Here is a 12,647-nt window from a genome sequence, read left to right on the forward strand (position 1 = left end):
CTGGGGCACTCCACTTGATACTGGCTGCCAACTCGACATTGAACTGTTGATTGCTAGCCATTGAGCCCGATGATCTAGCCAGCTTTCTATCCCCCTTAAAGTCCATTAATCCAATCCATACTTCTTTAACTTACTGTCTTCCACAGTATTCTTGCCAGCATCAAAAGCTTTGCTAAAGTCAAGATATATCACATCCACCGCTTTCCCCATATTCACAGAGCCAGTTATCTCATCATAGACAGCAATAAGGTTGGTTAGGCATGACTTGCCCTTCGTGAATCCATGTTGACTGTTCCTGATCACCTTCCTCTCCTCCAATCGGATTTCTTGAGGACCTGCTCCATGATTTTTCCAGGGTCTGAGGTGAGGCTGACTGGTCTGTAGTTCCCCGGATTCTACTTCTTCCTTGCCTTTTTCCAATCATCTGGGACCTCCCCCAATCGCCACGAGTTTTCAAAGATAGTGGCCAATGGCTCTGCAATCACATCTGCCAACTACCTCAGCACCCTCAGATGCAGCGCATCCGGCCCCATGGACTTGTGCTTGTCCAGCTTTTCTAAATAGTCCTTAACCTGTTCTTTCAACACTGAGGGCTGCTCACTTTCTCCCTATATTGTGCTGCCCAGTGCAGCAGTCTGGGAGCTGATCTTATCTGTGAAGACAGAGGCAAAAAAAAGCATTGAGTACTTCAGCTTTTTTCCACATCATCTGTCACTAGGTTGCTTCCCCCATTCATTAAGGGTCCCAACTTTCCGTGACCACCTTCTTGTTGCTAACATACCTGTAAAAACCCTTCTTGTTACCCTTCATGTTCCTTGCTAGCTGCAATTCCAATTGTGCTTTGGCCATCCTGATTACACACCCCTGCATGCTCGAGCAATATATTTATACTCCTCCCTAGTCATCTGTCCAAGTTTCCTCTTCTTGTAAGCTTCCTTTTTGTGTTTAAGGTCACCGAAGATTTCTCTTATGGCAAGCTGGTTGCCGGCCATATTTGCTATTCTTTCTGCACATCGGGATGGTTTGTTCCTGTGCCCTCAATAAGGCTTCTTTAAAATACAGCAAGCTCTCCTGGACTCCTTTCCCCATCATATTAGCTTCCCTGGGAATCCTGCCCATCAGTTCCCTGAAGGAGTCAGTCTGCTTTTCTGAAGTCCAGGGTCTGTATTCTGCTTCTCTCCTTTCTTCCTTTTGTCAGGATCCTGAACTCGGCCATCTCATGGTCACTGCTGCCCAGATTGCCACCTACTTCTACTTCCCCTACCAATTCTTTCCTGTTTGTGAGCAGCAAATCAAGAGGGACACAGTCCCTCGTTGGTTCCTCCAGCACTTGCACCAGGAAGTTGTCCCCAACATACTCCAAAAACTTCCTGGATTGTCTGTGCACTGCTGTATTGCTCTCCCAGCAGATGTCAGGGTGATTGAAGTCTCCCATGAGAACCAGTGCCTGTGATCTGGAAACTTCTGTTAGTTGTCTGAAGAAAGCCTCATCTAGCTCATCCTCCTGGTCTGGTGGTCTATAGCAAACGCCGACCACGACATCACCCTTGTTGCTCTCGCCTCTAAACTTAACCCAAAGACTCTCAACAGGCTTTTCTCCAGTTTCATACTGGTGCTCTGAGCAATTAGACTGTTCCCTTACATACAGTGCAACTCCTCCACCTTTTCTCACATGAATAAAATTGTGCACATCATTAAATGTTTGCAGCTCAAAGCTTAAAGAAAAAAAACATTTCTTAGAACAACTGATATAGACACAGAAGCAATGGGAAACACATACCAGATTACGATTAAATGCAGAGGCCATAAATGTATTAATCTATTAACCAACAAGGAGTCATTCCCCAAATTATCTGAATGGGCTGATCCAGTGTGGAATTTAATTGGGCATCAGTGGCCTCAGGTTCTAGAGACTTGAGGATGGGTATGAGGGTAATGCCCCTCAACATCTCTGGACCTCCTTAAGGAACCTGGCAGGAAGCTTCAGTCCCAATCCATTCCCCACATCCACACCGAAGGTACAGAAGATAAGTTGAGGGGTGCCCCATGCTGCAGGAGACTGTGAAACGTCATGTTAGGGCCTATGCCCAAGCAGCCCACTGGGTTACAAAGACTTCACATTGGTCCCTTTCTTAACTCTCCCACTGCACTGACCATATTTCTTCAAATATTGTTTTCTTTTAGTTGAAACTGGTTTAAAAGACTGGTCCTGGGTTTGATATCAGGAATATTTGTGCAAACCAGCAGGTGCTGAATTTGTGAAAAATAACTAACTCATGAAAGCCATATAGAAACAGCATTTTAAAAAGGTATAATTTCAGTACTAATTATTACGATAATTTGGTATGATATGACGTTTAAAAATAATTCTGATTTATCCTTTGATGTAATTTAGTATGAACGTGCATTACACACTATGGATTTCAGTCCCTGGACAATCACAGCTTTAATATATGTCAAGTGGGTATTTTGCCTGAGTTGAAGGTTCAGGCAAAATATTTTTGACAAATTTACAATGCATATTATTTCAGCTGCTGCACGTACAGTATATCCAATATAGCAGCATTTCTCAATTTTTTAAATTGTATTGTAGCGTGGGCTACATTTTAATACAGGGACTATCTCATTGACCACGTCCCCATCCATGTTTTAGTGGTCAGAGGTGAGTGTTAATTAAGCATCTTCTAAGTATGTTGAGCATATGCTTAAATGCTTCCATTCCTACCAACTATAGAAAAATTAAACAATCTTTGTTAGTTTAGTAATTATATAGATTTGTACTTCATGGTAGTAGTGTTTCAAGTGGCAGGAAATTTTATTCAAAGGCTCCAATATTCACATTTTCCTTGATCTGTTTATGCACTAGTTTAGGATTGTTTAGTTATAAATATAGTTCCATTGGCTCAGTTTTCTAAATTTAAATGTCTTTGACAATACATGCAAGGATTACGGGCAATCTGATTATGATTTGCAAGGAAATTCAAAAGGAAAAATAAAGCAAAAAAAGCCCTTGGCCTTATGGGTACTCTCCTTGGAGTGACCTCAGTGGCCAGACCCTTGTTACTGCTGAAGGAAATAAATGCTTAAAATACACAGATGAACCGATATACCTGCAAAGAGTAAAACTACTATCTAGTCCTGCATATTCCCAAAGATTCATGATATGCAACCCATGGAAAAGCTCCAGCTGCAAGCTCTCTCATAGAGTAAATAAACAACTTGGTGCAAAATGTTTTCCTGTACTGTTTAGAAACGATTTGATATAAAACCACATCATCCCTTCCTCAGTCGCTGCCCAAGGTGAATTTCAGATTCCTGACCACAACTTACTAATGCTCTAATCACAGGCGTCACCTGTGGAACCCTATGTACTGAGCTTCCTTTTGATCTCAGTTACAAGAGTTTCATATTAGCATAACTATAAATGTTAAATCAGGAGTAAATCCATTTAACACTGGTGCTTATGAGATCAGAACTAGGTCCGCTTTATCCACTGGTCATCTTTGTTGTCAGTGCAACATACCAAGTGCTGTTCATCCGTGTTACTGTAGACATGTCTTCTCATTGCACTCTCTGTAATTATTCATATTCCCAGCACAATACAGGCAAAGCAGCATTTTGCATGGGATACAATCACCCATCCTCCTTTTCCAAGTAACAAAGAATATCCTTTTACTTCTCTACAGAATCCTTCAGACCACAAGCGGGCCACTCCTTTGGCTACTGAAATGGAACCTCTTATTCAATTATTCTGTCGGAAGTGTTAAAAAACAAAAAAAAAACAAAAAAACAAAACATATAATATTGCAGGACTCAGTCCAGTAGCTTGCCTCATTTAATGTAGATGGTAACTTCCTTGTGCCCCAGGGGTTTCCTACTGATCTGCCAAATCAACACTACGTATCCAAAATAGCTTCCATTCCAGAGGTCCAGTCCTCCACTCACTAAAGTCAATGGGAAAAACAGGAGTAAGATTGGGTCCAGAGTGGGCAAAGAACTATGTAAATTCTGTAAATAAACTGATCTACTTACAAACAGTTGTAAGGCATGGAGCAGCAAATATTAGGAAAAGGCGTACTGATAATTTGCTTTGCTTACTGTACATTAAGACTTTGATCTTACTGGCTTAGAGACTTTCAGTGCATAATAGTGGTGTTGTATCCACCAAGCAAAGTATTAACAACTTCAACAGAACTTTATTTACAGTGGAAGTCTCTTTTCCAAGCTGTAGCTGCACACTCTGTAACTCTCCCAGCCTCCTCAACTCCTCCCCCCTCCTTCCTGTTTCCTGTCCTTTCAGACTCCCAACAGCCAGTGCTCCCAATTCTAATGATCACATGCAGCATCTAAACACCACATTCCCTCCTCTTTTAAGAAACTTTCCAAATTAAAATAAACATTGTTGTTCTAACCACAGGAACAAATATGAAACAAGACACTATACTGTTGGCAGGAATATCACACTGAAAACACTGTAGATTCTACATAACATAATCTTTAGTCCAGGCAGGTGGTCGTCTGAGTCTGACAGGCCGTCTCTCAAGCCCTGGTTCCAGTGCAATGTCTTGTTGTGATGGTTCTACAGTGCAGTCATCCAATGCAGACTGGGTGTTGGCATAATCTCCTCTTGGTGCATAAGCAGGTGCAAGATAAGAAGCATTCCATACCCGCCCATCAGAAAGTCGATAGGTGTAAGGTCCCTTCTTCTCTATGATTTTAAGAGGAGCTGTGAATTTATGGTCCCCTTTGCGTAAGATTCCAGGTTTTCGTATTCTAACAAAGGAACCACACTCAAACTTTGGTTCCTTAGCACCCCGCTGTTTGTCTGTGAAAGCCTTAGACTTTGCTTGGTTCTGTTCAACTGTCTTTCTCACATCATCCCTGTGTGGGGCATCAGGTCATGTCTTTAACAATCCAGCAATGTTCAGTTTAGTAGTCATCTGTTTCCCATGAAGTAACTCTGCGGGTGATCTTTGCGTTGTGGCATGTTGTGTAGCCCGGTATGCTTGCAAGAAATCAGTAGTGAAGGATATCCACAATCGCCCTTCCAGTTTAGCTGTTTGCAAAGTCTCTTTCAAACTTCTGTTAAACCGTTCGATTTCCCCATTGGCTTGAGGGTAATATAGGGATGACCTCCTGTGTAAAATGTTCCTCTCTGCTAGAAAAGTTTCAAACTCCAGAGAAGTAAATTGACTACCATTATCTGAAACCAATTCTTTGGGGTTACCTTCCCAGCTAAAAACTGAAGAGAGGAATTTAATTACTGTAGCTGAAGAAATTTGCGATGTAAATGCCACCTCAGGCCATTTGCTGAAATAGTCAGTTAAAGTGATGGCATAATGACAGTCAAGTGGAGCAGTATCAAAGGGTCCTACAATGTCAATCGCCACTTTTTCCCATGCAGATTCAGGAAGAGGAACAAGCTGTAATGGAGGGGTACATGTCACTGCTGTCTTATCATGCATTTGGCAAGTAACACAGGATTTTATGAGTGCTTCAGTTTGAGAGTCCATCCCTGGCCACCAATATAGATCCCGTAGTCATTGTTTGGTTCTGACAATTCCTTGATGAGTATCGTGTGCCAGGTGTATGGGTTTTGACTGTAATTCTTCTGGCACAAATATCAGGTGTGTACCTCGTAGCACACCGCCATCGAGCAAAGAAAGTTCATCCCGAACTCTAAAATAAGGCGGCAAAACTGGGTCAAGGTTTTTAGGGTTACTGGGCCATCTCTTTGTTAGAAATTCCTGTAATTTTTGTTGAATTGGACATGCTGAACAAGCAGCTTGAAATTGTTCTCTTGTAGCTGCAGTAAGAGTGCTTGTAATAAGCACAACTACTACATCCTCATCCTCCGGTGGACCATCTAGTGAAGGCAAAGGCAGGCGAGAAAGGCAATCAGCTACCACATTTTTGTTTCCAGGCTTATATTCCAGTTCATAATTGAAAGAAAGTAGTCTTACAGACCATCTAGCAATAAGATATCCTGCTCTTCCCAGTCCTTTCGTGGTGAGCAACATCGTCAAAGGGCTGTGGTCTGTGCGCAACTTGAACGTGCGGCCCCACAGGTAAGTTCTCCATTTTTCAGTAGCCCAGACACAAGCAAGTGCTTCTTTTTCAACTGTAGAATATTTTCTCCCAGCATTACTAAGTGTCCTTGAAGCAAATGCAACAGTCCTCTCTGTGTTGTCCTCATGAAGTTGTCTGAGGACAGCCCCAAGTCCATAATCAGAAGCATCAGTAGTTACAATTGTGGGCAATGCGGGACTGAATAATGCAATTACTGGACTATGTACAATCAAGTCTTTCACCCTTTCGAAACTAACTTGTGCATCCGTTGTCCACACTAAGGTTGAATTTCTCCGTAGTAATTCTCGTAACGGTTCAATGACAGAAGCATAATTGGGAATGAATTTTGCATACCAGGAGGTAAGACCCAAGAAGGAACGTAAGGTTTGCAAATCTGTTGGAGGAGGAGCATTTGGAATTGCCAGGATATGATCTGGATCAGGTTTTAGTCCAGCCTGTGAAATTGTATGTCCCAGAAAGGAGAGTTCAGTTTGTCTAAATTTGCATTTGGACCTATTGAGCTTGAGGCCTGCTTTGCTGATGCAGTTTAGTACAGACTGCAGGTTATTGTCATGCTCCTCAGTAATATTTCCAAACACAATAATATCATCCAAATAGTACTGAACTCCATGTTGATTCTTCAGAATCAATGACATCATTTTTTGAAAGGCACATGGGGCTGATATGAGACCGTATGGAACACGTTTAAAACGAAATAGTCCCTCATGTGTAATAAATGCTGTGAGGTCTCTGCTATCTTCATGCAACATAACCTGGTGGTATGCACTCTGCAAATCAAGAGTAGAAAACATCTTTGCTCCACGGAGTTCTGCAAATACTTCCTCTATGTGAGGAAGAGGATGGCTGTCAATCACAATAGCTTTATTTGGCTCCCTTAAGTCCACACAAAGGCGAATGTCTCCACCCTTCTTCTGCATCACTACTATAGGTGAAACCCATTCCGAGGAGTTAATCTCTTCAATAATGTCCTCTGAAACAGCTTCCCTGACTGAAAATGGTAAGCGCCATAATTTCTGTCATACAGGCAACACATTATTCTGCATTTTAACTTTATGCAGAAACCCATAAGCACAGCCGAGTTTCTCCTCAACCTGGAGTTGGGTCCCAGCTGAAACTGGTGTGTGTACCGCAAGAGTGCTTTGCTGAGGAAGATCAATTTGTCCATTAACTACTCTGAGATTTAAAGCAGCTAATAAATCTCTGCCAAGGATAGGAGTGCCTTTGTGAACAATGTAGAATTCTGCAGTTATACAGCGATCACCAAAAGTAACTATTGCTTACGGTTACCATATTTTAATTTTAAAAAAGGAGGACACTCCATGGGGCCCTGGCCCCGCCCCAACTCCGCCCCTTCCCTTCCCTGCCCCAGCCCCATCTCCGCCCCTTCCCTGCCCCCACCCCTTCCTGAAAGTCCCCGCCCCAACTCTGCCCCCTACCCTGAACACTCCGTCCCCCTGCTCCTCTCCCTCCCCTGCTTCCTGCGAATCAAATGTTCGCGGGAAGCCTGAAACAGGGAGGCGGCAGGTAAGCTGGGGCTGGGGCGGGGTGTGGTGCGGCCCAGTCCGGCCCCCCCGGCCGAGCGGCTCCCTCTGGCAGCCGGCCGGCCCCGGCCAAGAGGCTCTGGCCCCGGCGTCTCCCACCTGGCTCGGCTTGGGCCCTGGGGCACCGGCCCTGGTTTAGGCCGAGCGGCTCCAGCCCATCCTGGCCCCAGCGGCCCCGGCCTCCGGCTGAGCACCACCGGCCCCAGCGGCTCCGGCCGGGATCCAAGCCCCATGACCCCTCCCTCCCTATTTTCCTGGACATGTCCGGCTTTTGGGGATTTTCTCCTGGACGGGGATTTGAGGCCCGAAAAGCCAGACATGTCCCGGAAAATCCGGACGTATGGTAACCCTACTATGGCTGGCAAGCAGCCATGTACTGGAATCAAATAGCATACCAAGTGAAGTTTGGGTTCAGTAAGAGGCACATCTTTAAAATAATGCAAATAGATGGAATCAGGTAGTACAGATACTGCTGAGCCAGTGTCCAACATTAGCTGAATAGATTGTGATTTGCCTGAGGGTATGACAGAAACTTTTACAGTGCACTTTATCTGTTCTGGAATATGGGCAGTAGTAATTTTGTCTACACGCAGCACAGTAACATCTGGTATTGTAACTGCATGCACCTGTTGATTGAACTGGCTACTGTGACATACTTTAGCAAAATGCCCAATCTTTTTGCAATGATTGCTCTGAGCTACTTTTGCTGGACGTCCTGTGTAGCTTGCAAGATGTTGTGGGGATCCACAGCAAAAGCATGCTTTTACTGTATTTTGCATTTGCTGATTCAGTGGCTTTTCATTAGTTTTCCTTTTGCAATTGTTTGTCTGCAGTGATAGTGAACTTGCCTGCAAAGGAGTCACAGCCTGGACTGGGCCTCCTGTACCCTAGCTCATTATTTTGGCTTCAGCTGTAGTTGACTCAATCTGAGTAGCAATGGTTATTGCTTTTTCTAGTGTAAGTTGTGGTTCTAGAAGTAAGCGTTCTCTTACATGAAGCATTGTTGTTTTCTCAATGAGCTGGTCTCTAATCATCTCATCTGCCATATTCCCAAAGTCACAAGTTACAATCAGACTCCTCAGGGAAGCCATATACTGCATTATAGTCTCCCCTGGTTTCTGCTCACGCTGGCGAAATCTGTAGCTATTAGCTACTACATTCGCTTTTGGCACAAAAAAGTTCTTTAATGCAGTGAGTGCAGTCTCATATTTATCATTTGCAAGGGGAAAAGTGTGGAATATACGCTGCCCTTCTGCTCCAAGGCAGTGGATTAGCAGAGCACGCTTTCTTACTTCAGAAATCTCTGTAGCACTGATTGCAAGCAGATAAGTCTCAAACATATGGATCCAGGCAGTAAAAGCAATTGGAGGCTCACCTGGGCTTTGCAGAAAGGGTGCAGGTGGGGTCAGAGGCAGAAGATCCATCCTCGTCGCCAAAATGTTGTATCCACCAAGCAAAATATTAACAACTTCAACAGAACTTTATTTACAGTGGAAATCTCTTTTCCAAGCTGTAGCTGCACACTCTGTAACTCTCCCAGCCTCCTCAATTCCTCCCCCCTCCTTCCTGTTTCCTGTCCTTTCAGACTCCCAACAGCCAGTGCTCCCAGTTCTAATAATCACATGCAGCATCTAAACACCACAAGTACAGAAGTAAATGTTGCAAGGAAAGAAAAGCTGAATTTTTGTATATTGCACAAATGTGATAGCCCAGTGATTAGTCTGGTGCTAAAATCCCATAAGGTTTTGTTTGCACGCAAACCCAGCTAGTGGCTGAACACCATTTTTTCTTCCCGCGCCTCCCCATTCTTCCCCCCACCCCCGCAGTCATATTACTTTGGCATATTTTGAAATGTTTCTTTTTGGTAGCTCTAGGGAAATAATATTGCAGTCAGACCAGAGTCCAAATCCTGGTTCTAGCACTTACTTGATTTGTGATCTTGCTGAAGTCATTTGAGTTCCGTATGTTTTTCAAACTGTAATTCTGGTGAAAATGATGCTTAGATACTTTTATAGAGTATGCAGAAGTATTCTGTCTCATTATTATTCATAAGTGTTATGTGCCCAGAACACATGCCATCTCCCTCAAATTCTTTAACACTGGAATAGCCACTTCTTGCATTACAGAACTACAGGCAAAAGAAGTATTATCTTTCCTAGACACATGGTTCTGTTTTCTGTTGGTTCTGCCTTGGTTTGGTTTCAGACAGCTGTCCCTCATCCAGATTCTAATTTCAGGTAGGCATTCAGAGAACCAGCAAATGGTGGCGGTCTTGTTTGTCATAAAGGGGATGACGGCTTACATATTGCCTGCATAGTGCTGGCATCTTCCCAGCTCTCCCAGGGGCTTCAGATAGATATTGAAATGGATGGGGGAGACCCCACACATGAGAGTCTTGGAGACTGAGGGAACAGTTACCCATAATAACCCTTTCATTTCAGAAGGAAAGACCTGAGCCATTTCAGGATATTTTTGTCTAACCCTTGGAAGTTGAACAGGATTGCTTGGTGGTCCATAGTATCAAATGCTGCAAAGAGGTCCATGAATATAAACATTGTTTTTCCTGTCTATGGGCAGGAGGAGAGGAAGGATTGTTCTTATGGTTAAGGCACTGGTCTAGGATTCCAAAGACTTGGCTATAGAAACCCGGTATGATTTTAGGCGAGATACTTAATCTCTCTGTTTCAGTTTACTATCTGGAAAATGGAGCTCCTTCCGTACCTCACAGAGATGTTCTGTGAATAAACAGATGAATGGTTGTGAGGCACTAAGATATTATGCTGGTGGGGAGGCTATATAAATAAATAGATCATCAGAGCAACTGGGGCTGTCTCAGTCCCATACCTTGAAGTCTCACTGGTGGGGATGCTGGATGGTGGCAACAGATAGGTGATGCTGAAGATATTTTTTAGCTTGCTTAGAAATAGGCTGGAAACTGAGAAGTAATTTGAAAAGTTACTGGTAACAAGCAAATATTACTTTGGTATTGGACAGATTATTCCATGTTGGGGTGGTGGGGGAATAGAATTCCCTCTTCAAAGGTGCTGTTGATGCACTCTGTTAGAAGACGTCCTCTAAGTGTTTCCTACTTTTTCTCACTACCCAGGAAAGATGTGGATCATAGTCACAGGCAGTTGTTACTGAGTGATGCCAGTATTGGTGTAAGAAAGGTCTATAAAATCATGAATGGTGTGTAGAAAGTGAATAAGGAAGTGTCATCTACCCCTTCATGTAATAAAAGAGCCAGGGGTCCCCCTCAACACACAATCAACTGGTGGAACTTTTTGCCAGGGGATGTTGCGAAGGCCAAAACTATAATTGGAGTCAAAAAAGAACTAGATAAATTCATGGAGGATAGGTCCATCAATGGCTTTTAGCCAAGATGGTTAGGGATGCAACCCTGTGCTCTGGGTGTCCCTAAGACTCTGACTACCAGATGCTGGAACTGGACAACAATTAAATGATCCCTTGATGATTGCTCTGTTCTGTTCATTCCCTTTGAAGCACCTGGCATTGGCCACTGTTGAAAGACAAAATACTGGGCTAAGATGGACCATTGGTCTGACCCAGTATGGCCATTCTTACATTCTTATGTTCTTGTATGAATAAACAGTGTTCTTAAAAAGAGGGTGATGTTTATAGATCTGGTGTGGTATCATCTCAAATAAATAAATGGAAAGATCCTATCTCCTAAAACTGGAAGGAACCTTGAAAGGTCATCAAGTCCAGCCCCCTGCCTTCACTAGCAGAACCAAGTACTGATTTTGCCCCAGATCCCTAAGTGGCCCCATCAAGGATTGAGCTCACAATCCTGGGTTTAGCAGGCTAATGCTCAAACCACTGAACTATCCCTCCCACCATTGAGGAGCTCTCTGAGGAAAAAATGGATTATTCCTCATGAGAAGCTGTACCAGATTCTAGGGTTGGACTGAAGCATTCTGGAATTACATAGTGATTTATCAAACAGAAGAGTTCCATGGAGAAAGACTTTGCTGCCCCATAGACAATGAGAAATAAGCCATCAGAGTGTTGGCATATACTTGAATTCTTTGTGTCCAAATCAGTCTTTATCTCCAGGGCTGCTTGAGATTCCCCCCCCACCTTTCCTTCCTTCCTGTTGCATGTCATTTGAGAACCAAGATAATAGGTGTGAGCCATGGAGTGGAAGCGGGGGCTTTGGTGCCAGTGTCTAATGCAGTAGTTAGTGTATCCACTTATGTAATTCACAAGTTCATCTATATCCTTTATAGTAGTGATTCTCAACCAGGGGTATGTGTATCCCTCGGGGTACACAGAGGTCTCCCAGGGGGTACATCAACTCATCTAGATATTTGCCTTTTTTTACAACAGACTACAGAAAAAGCACTAGCAAAGTCGGTACAAATTAAAATTACATACAGACAATTATTTGTTTTATACTCCTTTAGATACTACACATTGGAATACAAGTACAATATTTATATTCCAATTGATCTATTTTATAATTGTATGGTAAAAATGAGAAAGCAAGCCATTTTTCAGTAATAGTGTGCTGTGACACTTTTTTGTATTTTTATGTCTGATTTTGTAAGCAAGTAGTTTTAAGTGAGGTGCAACTTGGGGGTATGCAAGACAAATCAGACTCCTGAAAGGGGTACAGTAGTCTGGAAAGGTTGAGAGCCACTGCTTTCTAAAATTTACAAAACTATTGAATTCAGCTTTTTTTTCAGAATAGAGTTCTATAAATACAATAAACTGGATGATGCTTAACATAATTTTTCAGTGTTGTTATAGCTGTGTTAGTCCCAGGATATATGAGAGACGAGGGATGAGGTAATAACTTTTATTGGATCACCTAGGGTTACCATACGTCCATTTTTTCCTGGACATGTCCGGCTTTTCGGCAATCAAACCTCCGTCCGGGGGGAATTGCCAAAAAGCCAAACATGTCCGGGAAAATGCCGGCCGGGCACTTCCCCTCCCGCGGCTGCTCTGCTCCTCCCCTGACTCTTCGGCTCTTAAACAGAGCCGAGCTGC

General features: G+C 43.3%; 1 protein-coding gene across 1 annotated transcript in view; it reads left to right on the forward strand.

Annotated features, from left to right (window-relative positions):
• The window catches only part of LOC117876514 (ephrin type-A receptor 6-like), a 193,134-nt gene that overhangs the window by 108,985 nt on the left and 71,502 nt on the right, over positions 1–12,647 (forward strand). The window lies entirely within an intron of this gene.

Source organism: Trachemys scripta, chromosome 1 (genome assembly GCF_013100865.1).
Source record: "Trachemys scripta elegans isolate TJP31775 chromosome 1, CAS_Tse_1.0, whole genome shotgun sequence".
In the NCBI taxonomy this organism is placed as follows: Eukaryota; Metazoa; Chordata; order Testudines; family Emydidae; genus Trachemys; species Trachemys scripta.